This window comes from Salmo salar, chromosome 03 (genome assembly GCF_965601325.2).
Source record: "Salmo salar chromosome 03, fSalSal1, whole genome shotgun sequence".
NCBI lineage: Eukaryota > Metazoa > Chordata > Actinopteri > Salmoniformes > Salmonidae > Salmo > Salmo salar.
This window is the reverse complement of record NC_138293.1, coordinates 51,110,222-51,126,221: the sequence shown is the minus strand read 5'-3', so window position 1 is coordinate 51,126,221 and position 16,000 is coordinate 51,110,222.

The window sequence follows — 16,000 nt, the reverse complement described above, 5'->3', positions numbered from 1 at the left end:
GCTAGCACCAGTTAGCCGTGAGCCAGGCGCATCTCCCGACTAGCAAACTAAATTACTACAACTACAATGCCTCTTTCGCCATCTGGCTTGGATCCTTTGTCGACACGGCGCCCCGCCGCACCACCACGACTGGTCTGCCGACGAATACTCCATCCGCTGTGCCTTCAACCTGCCTCCGTCGGAGCAGATGCTTCTACTAGCCCCGGACTACTAACTTTAAACGCTGTGTCGCACGCGTGCTAGCTAGCTCTCCCAATCAACACCTGTGATTACTTTATGTCTCGCTGTATGTCTCTCTCAAATGTCAATATGCCTTGTATACTGTTGTTTACGTTAGTTATCATTGTTTTAGTTTACAATGGAGCCCCTAGTTCCACTCATCATACCTCTGATGCCTCCTTTGCCCCACCTCCCACACATGCGGTGACCTCACCCATTATAACCAGCATGTCCAGAGATACAACTTCACTTATCATCACTCAGTGCCTGGGCTTACCTCCTGTCACGGCTGTCGTAGTGATGAGACCAAGACGCAGTGGGTTGCGTGTTCATCATTATATTTATTTAATTAGTGAACACGAAAAAACAAGAAAGAAAGAACGACAGACGACAGTTTTACAGGCTATACGCAGCAGTGCAAAATACAACTACCCACAACTAAACAGGTGAAAACAAGCATTTTAAATATGACTCCCAATCAGGAACAACGAAGTACAGCTGTTCCTGATCGAGAGCCACACAAACAACAAAGAAATAGACAAACCAGAAAACCCTAGAAAACTAAAATCAGAACATACACTAAAACCCCGGAATACATAAACCAAACACCCCTTTAATACTACACACACAACCCGAACCATAAAACAAATACCCTCTGCCACGTCCTGACCAAACTACAATAACAAATACTCCCTCTACTGGTCAGGACGTGACACCTCCACTGTACCCGCTCCCCACCATACCCCTGTCTGCACATTATGCCCTGAATCTATTCTACCACGCCCAGAAATCTGCTCCTTTTATTCTTTGTCCCCAACGCTCTAGGCGACCAGTTTTGATATCCTTTAGCCGTACCCTCATCCTACTCCTCCTCTGTTCCTCGGGTGATGTGGAGGTAAACCCAGGTCCTGCGTGTCCCCAGGCCCCCTCATTTGTTGACTTCTGTGATCGAAAAAGCCTTGGTTTCATGCATGTCAACATCAGAAGCCTCCTCCCTTAGTTTGTTTTACTCACTGCTTTAGCACACTCCGCCAACCCTGATGTCCTTGCCGTATCTGAATCCTGGCTTAGGAAGGCCACCAAAAATTCTGAGATTTCCATACCCAACTACAACTTTTTCCGTCAAGATAGAACTGCCAAAGGGGGAGGAGTTGCAATCTACTGCAGAGATAGCCTGCAAAGTTCTGTCACACTTTCCAGGTCTATACCCAAACAGTTCGAACTTCTAATATTAAAAATTTATCTCTCCAGAAATAAGTCTCTCACTGTTGCCGCCTGCTATCGACCCCCCTCCACTCCCAGCTGTGCCCTGGACACTGATCACCCCCTAACTAGCCTCAGAGTTCGTTCTGTTAGGTGACCTAAACTGGGATATGCTTAACACCCCGGCAGTCCTACAATCTAAGCTAGATGCCCTCAATCTCACACAAATCATCAAGGAACCCACCAGGTACAACCCTAAATCCGTAAACATGGGCACCCTCATAGACATTATCCTGACCAACTTGCCCTCCAAATACACCTCCGCTGTTTTCAATCACGATCTCAGCGATCACTGCCTCATTGCCTGCATCCGCTATGGGTCTGCGGTCAAATGACCACCCCTCATCACTGTCAAACGCGCCCTAAAACACTTCTGCGAGCAGGACTTTCTAATCGACCTGGCCCGGGTATCCTGGAAGGATATTGACCTCAGCCCGTCAGTCGAGGATGCCTGGTCATTCTTTAAAAGTAATTTCCTCACCATCTTAGATAAGCATGCCCGTTCAAAAAATGCAGAACTAAGAACAGATATAGCCCTTGGTTCACTCCAGACCTGACTGCCCTTGACCAGCACAAAAACATCCTGTGGCGGACTGCAATAGCATCGAAAAGTCCCCGCGATATGCAGCTGTTCAGGGAACTAAGGAACCAATACACGCAGTCAGTCAGGAAAGCAAAGGCTAGCTTTTTCAAGCAGAAATTTGCATCCTGTAGCTATAACTCCAAAAAGTTTTGGGACACTGTAAAGTCCATGGAGAACAAGAGCACCTCCTCCCAGCTGCCCACTGCACTGAGGCTAGGTAACACGGTCACTACCGATAAATCCATGATAATCGAACATTTCAATAAGCATTTCTCAATGGCTGGCCATGCCTTCCTCCTGGCTACTCTAACTCCGGCCAACAGCTCCGCCCCCTCCCCCCCAGCTACTCACCCAAGCCACCCCAGCTTCTCCTTCACCCAAATCCAGATAGCAGATGTTCGGAAAGAGCTGCAAAACCTGGACCCGTACAAATCAGCTGGGCTAGACAATCTGGACCCTCTCTTTCTAAAACTATCGGCCGCCATTGTTGCAACCCCTATTACCAGCCTGTTCAACCTCTCTTTCGTATCATTCGAGACTCCTAAAGATTGGAAAGCTGCCCCGGTCATCCCCCTCTTCAAAGGGGGTGACACCCTAGACCCAAACTGTTACAGACCTATTTCTATCCTGCCCTGCCTATCTAAAGTCTTCGAAAGCCAAGTTAATAAACAGATCACTGACCATTTCGAATCCCACCATACCTTCTCCGCTGTGCAATCCGGTTTCCGAGCCGGTCACGGGTGCACCTCAGCCACGCTCAAGGTACTAAACGATATCATAACCGCCATCGATGAAAGACAGTACTGTGCAGCCGTCTTCATCGACCTGGCCAAGGCTTTCGACTCTGTCAATCACCGTATTCTTATCGGCAGACTCAATAGCCTTGGTTTTTCTAATGACTGCCTCGCCTGGTTCAACAACTGCTTTGCAGACAGAGTTCAATGTGTCAAATCGGAGGACATGTTGTCCGGACCTCTGGCAGTCTCTATGGGGGTACCACAGGGTTCAATTCTCGGGCCGACTCTTTTCTCTGTATATATCAATGATGTCACTCTTGCTGCGGGCGATTCCCTGATCCACCTCTACGCAGACGACACCATTCTGTATACTTCTGGCCCTTCCTTGGATACTGTGCTAACAAACCTCCAAACGAGCTTCAATGCCATACAACACTCCTTCCGTGGCCTCCAACTGCTCTTAAGTGCTAGTAAAACCAAATGCCTGCTTTTCAACTGTTCGCTGCCTGCACCTGCCCGCCCGGCTAGCATCACCACCCTGGACGGTTCCGACCTAGAATATGTGGACAACTATAAATACCTAGGTGTCTGGTTAGACTGTAAACTCTCCTTCCAGACTCATATTAAACATCTCCAATCCAAAATCAAATCTGGAATCAGATTTCTATTTCGCAACAAAGCCTCCTTCACTCACGCCGCCAAACTTACCCTAGTAAAACTGACTATCCTACCGATCCTCGACTTCAGCGATGTCATCTACAAAATAGCTTCCATTACTCTACTCAGCAAACTGGATGCAGTCTATCACAGTGCCATCCGTTTTGTTACCAAATCACCTTATACAACCCACCACTGCGACCTGTATGCTCTAGTCGGCTGGCCCTCGCTACATACTCGTCGCCAGACCCACTGGCTCCAGGTCATCTATAAGTCTATGCTAGGTAAAGCTCCGCCTTATCTCAGTTCACTGTTCACGAAAACAACACCCACCCGTAGCACACATTCCAGCAGGTATATCTCACTGATCATCCCCAAAGCCAACACGTCATTTGGCCGCCTTTCCTTCCAGTTCTCTGCTGCCAGTGACTGGAACGAATTGCAAAAATCACTGAAGTTGGAGACTTTTATTTCCCTCACCAACTTTAAACATCAGCTACCTGAGCAGCTAACCGATCGCTGCAGCTGTACATAGTCCATCCGTAAATTGCCCACCCAATCTACCTACCTCATCCCCATACTGTTTTTATTTTATTTACTTTTCTGCTCTTTTGCACACCAGTATTTCTACTTGCACATCATCATATGTTCATTTATCACTCCAGTGTTAATCTGCTAAATTGTAATTATTCGCTCCTATGGCCTATTTATTGCCTCCCTCCTCATGCCTTTTGCACACACTGTATATTGTAACGCCCTGGCCATAGAGAGGGGTTTTTGTTCTTTATTTTGGTTAGGCCAGAGTGTTACATTGGGTGGGCATTCTATGTGCATTTTTTTATGTTGGTTTTTTTCATAGATTTTGGCCGTGTGGCTTCCAATCAGGCACAGCTGTAGACTGTTGTTGCTGATTGGGAGTCACACATAAGTGCCTGTTTTTCCGTTGGGGTTTTGTGGGTAATTGTTTCTGTTTCTGTTTAGAGTAATTTCCAACAGGACTGTTCTGCTGTCGTGTATTTGTTATTTTTTGTAGTGTTCTCTTCGTTGTAATTAAAATTCAAGATGAACACTAACTCCGCTGCACCTTGGTCAACTCTCTCTCCCGACAGCCGTTACATATATAGACTTTCTTTTTTTCTACTGTGTCATTGACTTGTTTATTGTGTTATTGGCTTGTTTATTGTTGACTCCATGTGTAACTCTGTGTTGTTGTCTGTGTCACACTGCTTTGCTTTATCTTGGCCAGGTCACAGTTGTAAATGAGAACTTGTTCTCAACTAGCCTACCTGGTTAAATAAAGGTGAAATAAAAAATTAAATAAAACCTTAAACTGTCGAAAGTAGGCCCACAATTGATCCAAATCAAATTTTGAGCTGTGTGTCTCATGTCTTCCCTGTTCCTTCATGCGCAGTGATGCACCTGGCCTCTCTGCTGCCTATCAGCTATTCCTATTTGTTCTATCAGCTATTCCCATTTGTTTTTGTCGATTCATATAAAAATGTATGCAGCCTTGAATGATTTTATGTGTGGTATGATTGCTAGTTAACCTATTGCAGATCTGGACAAACGATCCACCTACCGCTATTGTCACTATGAATGGTGGATAGAGGGCAGGATAGACCATTAGACTGGTAGATTATACTGATCTTAAGCAATAAGGCCCGAGTGGGTGTGGTATATGGCCAATATACCTCGGCTAAAGACTGTTCATAAGCACGACGCAACGCGGAGTTCCTGGACACAGCCCTTTGCCGTGGTATATTGGCAATATACCACAAACCCCCGAGGTGTCTTATTGCTATTATAAACTGGTTACCAACATAATTAAAGCACGTGCACACAAAGTAAAAAGAAATGTTTTGTTATACCCGTGGTATACCACGGCTGTCAGCCAATCAGCATTCAGGGCTTGAACCACCCAGTTTATAATAAAAGTTAGCACACGGAAAAGCAATATTGCATAAGGGAAGTACCAAAACATCTTGATATAGAGGCGCCCCCCCCCCCCCAAAAAAAACACACAACCCTCCCGAAAGCAACAACAACAAAAAGTTTGACAAAGTTTGACAACCCTCCCTATTTTGGACCACCCCTCACAGGATGTTCCCCCATGATGAAAGGGGGGGCATGACTGAAAAAGTTTGGGAAGCACTGATTTAGCTAATGATTTGCACAAATACAGATGGGCTTCAGCCTATTTATTTAAAGCCACTATGCTGCATCAGTTGGGCTACAGGTGATACAGGTATTGACCCCGGAACCCATTTACCTTGACCCTTCTCTAATATACAACACAAAATTACACCCTTGCATTGAAGTCTATTTCAAAGTAAGATTAGAGTAAATTCTAGTAGGATACAATCCATTGGAGTCCTGCATATGCTACAGCTAGATGGGACAAGACTGATTGCCTTGTATCATTAAATTCATTCATGTTCTAACACCTTTCCTGAGGGGAAAGGCAGCAGTTTATCCTGCATAATGTATTGAATATGTAAGTAAACACTTTACTTATAGTGGACAGGTATAATGCATTCTTACACTTGTCATAAACATGTATGAACACCTTCAAGAGGATAGAAAATGCATTATTATCATCTTTATTTATCCTGACTAAATTAGGCATAGGCCTAATAGCCATTTTGAGTCAGTAGAAAATGTGCAACATAGAGAGACATTTACAACATATAGTCATTACATATTATAGGCCTTAAAATAAACACATCATACATGTGTATAATAAGTCATAAAGCATTATACCTGTTAGCTTTAAGCAAAGTGTTGTCATAAGGTTCTTCATCAGTGCATAGGGGTTAGCTTAATGCTGATGTTGTCAGACAAGTTTATATACACACACGCACACAATTTAGATGAGTTCCAATAATTGCCTACATGTTGAAATTGGGTGTATGCAGATTAATGGGTGTATGCAGATTATTGGGTATCAGAACACTTATGAAGTGCTAGTGAGCCACTTAATTTCAACCTCATATTGATTTTCAATGTGGCATACATTGCAATTGCAATCACATTTTAATTTATATTCTTTTTTTTTATTTAACCTTTATTTAACTAGCAAGTCAGTTAAGAACAAATTCTTATTTACAATGACGGCCTACCCCGGCCAAACCCTAACCCGGACGATGCTGAGCCAATTGTGCACCGCCCTATGTGACCCCCAATCACGGCCGGTTGTGATACAGCCTGGAAACAAACCAGGGTCTGTAGTGAAGCACTGCGATGTAGTGCCTTAGACTTCTGCATCACTCGGGAGCCCATTCTCTAGATGGCAAAACCATCATTTCCTACAACTAAAATGTAGGCTATTGCTAGCCTAAAATGTACTCTTAAGGTGCCAACTGTTACTCCTTAAGGTCCAAGGACTTTGTTATTTTCACAGCTTGACTTCGTCTGGAAGCCAAAACAGCCAAATACTCCATCTAAACGTGAATTGATTCTCAATTGCGATATGGTTCTAGAAACATAAAGCCCTTTACATTCATATCACATCAAAATAATGTCATAAATGTTAAATATACACTTACTGTACACTGTTTTAACCAGCATTAGCACAGTTGCAGCCGACAGTATTTTTCAGTGACACGTTTCTGGCGGCCTTCTTCCGTTACACACAGGTGTAATGGAAGAAACGGTTCCATCAATATTAATTAATTACAACATATCTTACGGCAGTACTCACCAATGAATACGAGATGAAATAGGTACACTCCCCAAAGATCCATTTGATTTACGATGTCGTAAGATTCTGTTAAAATAATTCCAGGTAAACCACCACTAACTTTACATCTTCGAAATTACACTCAAATACATCCTCATGTGGCATAGGCCTGCCTACATGTGGACTAAATTGTTACAAAAGGAATTGATGAACAAGAGCGATCCTTGTTCGTAACATTTCTCAGAATTCCGTAATTTCCCGAAATGTGGATGGATTAATCAAATGTCATGGACATAAATCAAATAATTACGGGGTAATTGTTATGTAAAACGAAAATAAAACCTGGTATTCTCACTGAAAGTAATTTAGGCAACTTCTGTAGGATCCGGTGTGTGAGAGTTTGTGTTTGCCCGCTGCAGGTTCTTTCTCCACCGAAAGCAAGTCGTCTCCGAACGTATTTGCTGTTGGTAAATCAAAGAGAGAGTGGTCGGATGGACGAACTATTGAGAGCGACGTAGGTGAGCATAAGCGAATGGGTTAGGATGAGGAAGCACAGAGGGAGCACAGCGGGTTACGTAGAGTGGAATGGTTCTAGGGACAGTGACGTCCAATTTTCGAGTAAAAAATCACACAGCATAACATTGCCTCTACAAGCCTACAGTCATGTAGGTAAAGTTATATTGTACTATTTCCCAGTCGTTCTCAGATCCAGCTGGAAAAGAAGATAACTACTAATTTGGTGAAACTGACAGATAATGATGGCTGAACACCACAAAAATAGATGGTCTGACTCAATTCAACAAGATGTATTACATTTTTCCTGCACTTTAATACTAGGTGTTGAATTCAAATCAATTTAAAACAATGTTTGTCCCAGCTTCTGTGGAAACTGTGGCAGCATTGGTTATTCAGATTTAAGTCAATTGTAAATACAAACAATAAACCCTGAAATTACTTTGAGACAGAATTCAGTAGGGAAAATGAATGAGATTAATAAAAAGGGGTGCTAAAACAAAACCATGTTTTGGCTGGATAAAATCGATATCAAATCTATAATAGATAAGCTCCTGGGGGGAAACTAATATTTGTTTTTGGGCACTAAGAAAGTAATTTGATCCTGTCTACTTACATATCTGTTTATTATTTCAATCTTGTTTATAGAGTACTTTTCTCAGTCATAGTTTTCTTTTCCATTCTTGGCTCGTGTTGTGTGCTATCTTGGAGGAGACTACCAGATTCCATGGCAGCTGGTCAATTTCTAGGTTGTTTTGTGAGAATCACCCAAAACAGTAATCATGACTTTGTCATTAAGAGGAGCCTAAAAATGCCTGGGGGGGGGGGGGGGGGGGGGGGGGGGGGATAAGGGAGGGGTAGGATCTGGGAGGGGGTTGGATTGATGGGTGTCTTCCTGCACTGCAGAATATCTAGAATATGTGGCTTGTTGTACAAACACAAACATCTCTATAAAATATTGCAAATAGAAGAGTGGAAATTAAGCTGTGGACAGCCTTCTAATACAATGACATTGCTTCTTGAATGGTTTGAAATTTGACTATTGTCTCAAGTCTATGTTTGATGTGAGACTCACAGCATCTTCTAGAGAGCAAGAGTGGGCAACTCTGGTCCTGGAGAGCTGCATTGGTCCCACACTGGATTCAAATGTTCGAATAATCATAGTCTTCAATTTGGACCATGAGTATTTTTATCATGTATGTTTGCACTGAGCTGGAGCAAAATCGTGCAATGAATGCAGCCCTACGATACTGGAATAGCCCACCTATGCTCCACCAGAAGATAGAACCTGAGGCTAGAGGCTATTGCAGGGACCGGCTATTGATGCTGATGGCACTGCAACATATTTAAAATAGCTTTTCATTATGTAGTAAAACTGTTGCTGAAAGTTAAGGGCGGGGATGTTAATATGTGAATGTTATGGCCCAACCCCTAATGAAATGACAGCAGTCATCCAGGAAGTGCATTTGGGCTTTAAATACAGTGTGTGCAAATGTAGTAGGATTAGGGAGGTAAGGCAAAAAATAGGCCATAGTGGCGAAATAATTATAATTTAGCATTAACACTGGAGTGATAGATGTGCAGATGATGATGTGCAAGTAAAGATACTTAGGTGCAAAAGAGCAAAAAATAAATAACAATATGGGGATGAGGTAGTTTGGTGGGCTATTTACAGATGGGCTGTGTACAGGTGCAGTGATCGGTAAGCTGCTCTGACAGCTGATGCTTAAATTTAGTGATGGGAGATATACAGTTGAAGTTGGAAGTTTACATACACTTAGGAAGGAGTCATTAAAATCTGTTTTTCGACCACTCCACAAATTTCTTGTTCTTCTCTAGGGCCAGTGGGACAATTTCGTCCCACCTACGTAACAGCCAGTGGAATCCCGTGGCGCGTTATTCAAATACCTTAGAAATGCTATTACTTCAATTTCTCAAACATATGACTATTTTACACCATTTTAAAGACAAGACTCTCGTTAATCTAACCACACTGTCCGATTTCAAAAAGGCTTTACAACGAAAGCAAAACATTAGATTATGTCAGCAGAGTACCCAGCCAGAAATAATCAGACACCCATTTTTCAAGCTAGCATATAATGTCACATAAACCCAAATCACAGCTAAATGCAGCACTAACCTTTGATGATCTTCATCAGATGACAATCTTAGGACATTATGTTATACAATACATGCATGTTTTGTTCAATCAAGTTCATATTTATATCAAAAACCAGCTTTTTACATTGGCATGTGACGTTCAGAACTAGCATACCCCCCGCAAACTTCCGGTGAATTTACTAAATTACTCACGATAAACGTTCACAAAAAACATAACAATTATTTTAACCTGTTTGGGCTAGGGGGCAGTATTGAGAATTTTGGAAAAAATATGTGCCCATTTTTAACTGCCTCCTACACCAACTCAGAAGCTAGAATATGCATATTATTGTTCAGGTTTGGATAGAAAACACCCTAAAGTTTCTAAAACTGTTTGAATGGTGTCTGTGAGTATAACAGAACTCCTATGGCAGGCAAAAACCTGACAAGGTTTCATGCAGGAAGTGGCCTGTCTGACAAGGAGTCGTGCGTCTTGCATCTGTTTATTGAAGAGTAAGGATCTTAGCTGTAACGTGACAATTCCCAGGGCTCCAATAGGCTCTCAGAACCCGGGAAAAACCTGAACGATGATGAGGCAGCCTCTGGCTGAAACAGATTATCGCCTTATCCAAGTGGCCGATCAGAGGACCATTGAATGAGGCGCGTGCACGATTCGCCCCCGTGGAGAAATTTCATTCGGCTGTTTAGCTTATTGCAGATTCCCGGTCGGAATATTATCGCTTTTCTACGAGATAAATGGCATAAAAATTGGTTTTAAACAGCGGTTGACATGCTTCGAAGTACGGTAATGGAATATTTAGACATTTTTTGTCACGCCATGCGCCATGCGCGGGACCGTTATTTACCATTCGTATAGTGTCTAGAACGCACGAACAAAACAGAGGATATTTGGATATAACGATGGATTATTTGGGACCAAACCTACATTTGTTATTGAAGTAGAAGTCCTGGGAGTGCATTCTGACGAAGAACAGGAAAGGTAAGAACATTTTTCTTATAGGAAATAGGATTTTGGTGAAGGCTAATCTTGCCGGGTGTCTAAATAGCTAGCCGTGATGACTGGGCTATGTACTTAGAATATTGCAAAATGTGCTTCATCCGAAAAGCTATTTTAAAATCGGACATATCGAGTGCATAGAGGAGTAATGTATCTATAATTCTTAAAATAATTGTTATGCTTTTTCTGAACGTTTATCGTGAGTAATTTAGCAAACTGTTAGTAAATTCCCCGGAAGTTTGCGGGGGGTATGCTTTTTCTGAACGTCACATGCTAATGTAAAAAGCTGTTTTTTGATATAAATATGAACTTGATTGAACAGACATGCATGTATTGTATAACATAATGTCCTAGGTGTGTCATCTGATGAAGATCATAAAAGGTTAGTGCTGCATTTAGCTGTGGTTTGGGTTTTTGTGACATTATATGCTAGCTTGAAAAATGGGTGTCTGATTATTTCTGGCTGGGCACTCTCCTGACATAATCTAATGTTTTGCTTTCGTTGTAAAGCCTTTTTGAAATCGGACAGTGTGGTTAGATTAAGGAGAGTCTTGTCTTTAAATAGCTGTAAAATAGTCATATGTTTGAGAAATTGAAGTAATAGTATTTCAAACGATTCAAAAATCGCGCCACTGAATTCAGGTGGCTGTTACGTAGGTGGGACGAATTCGTCCCGCCTTGCCCATAGAGGTTAAGAATTATAGATACAGAACTCCTCTATGCACTCGCTATGTCCGATTTTAAAATAGCTTTTCGGTGAAAGCACATTTTGCAATATTCTAAGTAGATAGCCCGGCATCACAGGGCTAGCTATTTAGACACCCAACAAGTTTAGCCCTCACCAAAGTCAGATGTACTATAAGAAAAATGTTATTACCTTTGCTGTTCTTCGTCAGAATGCACTCCCAGGACTTCTACTTCAATAACAAATGTTGGTTTGGTCCCAAATAATCCATAGTTATATCCAAATAGCGGCGTTTTGTTCGTGCGTTCAAGACACTATCCGAAAGGGTAAAGAAGGGTGACGCGCCCGACGCGTTTCGTGACAAAAAAATTCTAAATATTCCATTACCGTACTTCGAAGCATGTCAACCGCTGTTTAACCTGTTAGGGCTAGGGGCCAGTATTTGCACGGCCGGATAAAAAAAACGTACCCGTAATCTGGTTACTACTCCTGCCCAGTAACTAGAATATGCATATAATTGTTTGATTTGGATAGAAAACACCCTAAATTTTCTAAAACTGTTTGAATGGTGTCTGTGAGTATAACAGAACTCATATGGCAGTCAAAACCCTGAGACAAATCCTGACAGGAAACTGAAATCTGATGTGTGGATATCACTTCAAACATTTGCCATTGAAACACACAGGGGCTTGGGATTCATTTAGCACTTCCTAAATCTTCCACTAGATGTCCCCAGTCTTTACAAAGTGGTTTGAGCCTCCTACCATCAAAATTGACTGAAAGAGAGGATGTTTACCTTTGTCACAGGGGATGGGCCATTACCATTGTGACGTCGGCGCCCATGGGTACTCTCCCTTTTCGAAACGTTTTGAAAGACAATGCAACCGTCCCAATGGAATATTATTGAAGCCCTGGTTGAAAAAGCCCCTAAAGATTTATGTTATACAACGTTTGACATGTTTGAACGAACTTAAATATATTTTTTTTGCTCATTCCTGACGACAAGTCAGACACACACGGTACATTTTCACTAGCCTTCGGAGCGCGCTAACACTATTGGGACATAAATTATTTGTTATGGACCTGGGATTCCTAGAAGTGCCTTCTGATAAAGATAATCAAAGGTAAGGGATTATTAACAATAGTATTTTTGATGGTTGATCGTTCCAAGATGGCTCCAACGTTTATAGCCTAGACTTTTTTTCTGGGCATACCACGTCGTTTATTGCAAAGTGTGATTTCCCAGTAAAGTTATTTTTAAATCTGGCAAAGAGATGGCATTCAAGACATGTTAATCTATAAGTCTTTGAATGACAATATTACATTTTAACAATGTTTTCGAATAGTAATTTTGTAAATTGTAGCGCAGATCATCGGAAGCATTTGAGGGAAAAGATTTTCTGAATGTCATGCGCCGATGTAAAATGCTATTTTTATATATAAATATGAACTTTATCGAACAAAAAATGCATGTGTTGTGTAACATGATGTCCTAGGAGTGTCATCTGATGAAGGTTGTCAAAGGTTAGTGCTGCATTTAGCTGTGTTTTGGGTATTTGTGATGCATGCTAGTTGCTTTGAAAATGGCTGTGTGATTATTTCTGGCTGGGTACTCTGCTGACATAATCTAATGTTTTGCTTTTGCTGTAAAGCCTTTTTGAAATCGGACAACGTGGTTCGATTCAGGAGAGGTGTATCTATAAAACGGTGTAAAATAGTCATATGTTTGAGAAATTGAAGTTATAGTATTTATGAGGTTTTGCATTTAGCGCGACGCGATTCCACTGGCTGTTGATTAGGGTGGGACGCAAGCCATTTTCACGGCCGGCCGGATAAAAAACGCACCCGATTTAATCTGGTTACTTCTCCTGCCCAGAAACTAGAATATGCATATAATTAGTAGATTTGGATAGAAAACACTCTAAGTTTCTAAAACTGTTTGAATGGTGTCTGTGAGTATAACAGAACTCATATGGCAGGACAAAACCTGAGAAGATTCCATACAGGAAGTGCCCTGCCTGGCAATTTGTTGTCATTCTGTTGCATCTCTATCAAAAATACAGCATCTGTGCTGTAACATGACACTTTCTAAGGCTTCCATTGGCTCTCTAAAGCAGCCAGAAAGTGGAATGGGGTGTCTGCAGTCTCTGGGCAAAGTACAGCAGCTCTGTTTGTGAGTGGTCAGCCTCGGGACAGTGAGACTGAGATGCGCATTTACGAGACTTCTCCATTTTTTTCTTTCAGCCTTTGAATGAATACAACATTACCCGGTTGGAATATTATCGCTATTTTACGAGAAAAGTAGCATAAAAATTGATTTTAAACAGCGTTTGACATGCTTCTAAGTACGGTAATGGAATATTTTGCATTTTTTTGTCACAAAATGCGCTCGCGCGTCACCGCTTGGATAGTTACCTGAACGCATGAACAAAACGGCGGTATTTGGATATAACTATGGATTATTTGGAACCAAAACAACATTTGTTGTTGAAGTAGATGTCCTGGGAGTGCATTCTGACGAAGAACAGCAAAGGTAATCCAATTTTTCTAATTGTTATTCTGAGTTTAGGTGACCCCAAAGTTGGCGGATGTCAAAATAGCTAGCCGTGATGGCCGAGCTATGTACTCAGAATATTGCAAAATGTGCTTTCGCCGAACAGCTTTTTTAAAATCAGACATCGCGATTGCATAAAGGAGTTCTGTATCGATAATTCTTAAAATAATTGTTATGTATTTTGTCAACGTTTATCGTGAGTAATTTAGTAAATTCACCAGAAGTTTTCGGTGGGTATGCTAGTTCTGAACATCACATGCTAATGTAAAAGCTAGTTTTTGATATAAATATGAACTTGATTGAACAAAACATGCATGTATTGTATAACATAATGTCCTAGGAGTGTCATCTGATGAAGATCATCAAAGGTTAGTGCTGCATTTAGCTGTGTTTTGGGTATTTGTGATGCATGCTAGTTGCTTGGAAATGGCTGTGTGATTATTTGTGTCTATGTACTCTCCTAACCACAAAATGAATTGAACCCTGTGGCACCCCCGACTGCCAGAGGTCCGGAAACAAGCCTTCCGATTTGACACACTGAACTATATCTGAGAAGTAGTTGGTGAACCAGGCAAGGCAGTCATTTGAGAAACCATGGCTGTTGAGTTTGCCGATAACCTCGCTAGGGTATGTGGGACGAAATCGTCCCACATAGTCAACAGCCAGTGGAATCGAGTGGCGCGATATTCAAATACCTTAGAAATGCTATTACTTCAATTTCTCAAACATATGACTATTTTACACCATTTTAAAGACAAGACTCTCGTTAATCTAACCACATTGTCCGATTTCAAAAAGGCTTTACAACGAAAGCCAACATTCAGGTGTTGCAAGCAATCACAGGTGTTGATCAGGAGAGCTAAAACAACAATCAGGAGAGCAAATCCACCTTTCCAGAGTCAGGGAGCCGTTCGGTAGTCACTACTACACTCGGCGAGCGGGAGACACGGCTAACAGAAAGCTAGCGTGTCGGGGCTAGCAGATAGGTTTTCGCCGACATCGCAATGGAAAAGCCTGTTGAGACCACATCGGGTGATTACGTCGGCAGACCAGTCATGATGGATCGGCGGGACTCCGTGTCGACAATAAAGGGTCTAGGCCAGTTGGCAAAAGAGGTATTGTAGCCCTAGAATTAGCTGGTATATGGGCCTAGCTCGAGGCTAGCTTAAGGCTAACTGGTGCTTGCTTTGGGACAGAGTGTTAGCTAACAGTAGCCACTTGGTTGCAGCTAGCTAGCAGCGATGATCCGGTGTAATGATCCAGAGTGGCAGGAATCCGGTGATGTGGTCCGACATGCTCTGGGTTGATATCGCACTGTGCAGACTGGCAGGTATTGTCCGAGCTAAAGCTGGCTGGTGTCCGAGCTAAAGGTAAAGACCACTAGCCATGGCTAACAAAGACTAATAGCTAGTAGCTAGTTAGCTGGCTAGCTCCTGATGGAGGTTCCAGTTATAAGGAATAAAAATAGCAGATCTGTACCACATTGGGTGAGGCGGGTTGCAGGAAAGTATATTTAGTTCGTAGATAGAAAGTGAGATTAAAATATATACGAAAAAACTATACTGAACAAAAATATAAACAAAACATGCGACGAGTTACAGTTCATATAAGAAAATCAGTCAATTGAAATAAATTCATTAGGCAAAAATCTATGGATTTCACATGACTGGGAATACAGATATGCATATGTTGGTCACAGATACCTTAAAAAAAGGATCAGAAAACCAGTCAGTATCTGGTGTGACCACCATTTGCCTCATGCAGCGCGACACATCTCCTTCGCATATACTTAATCAGGCTGTTGATTGTGGCCTGCGGAATTTTGTCCCACTGCTCTTCAATGACTGTGCGAAGTTGCTGGATATTGTTGGAAACTGAAACACGCTGTCATACACATCCATTCAGAGCATCCCAAACAGGCTCAATGGGTGACATGTCTGCTGGGTACACAGGCCATGGAAGAACTGGGCCAGCTTCCAGGAATTGTGTACC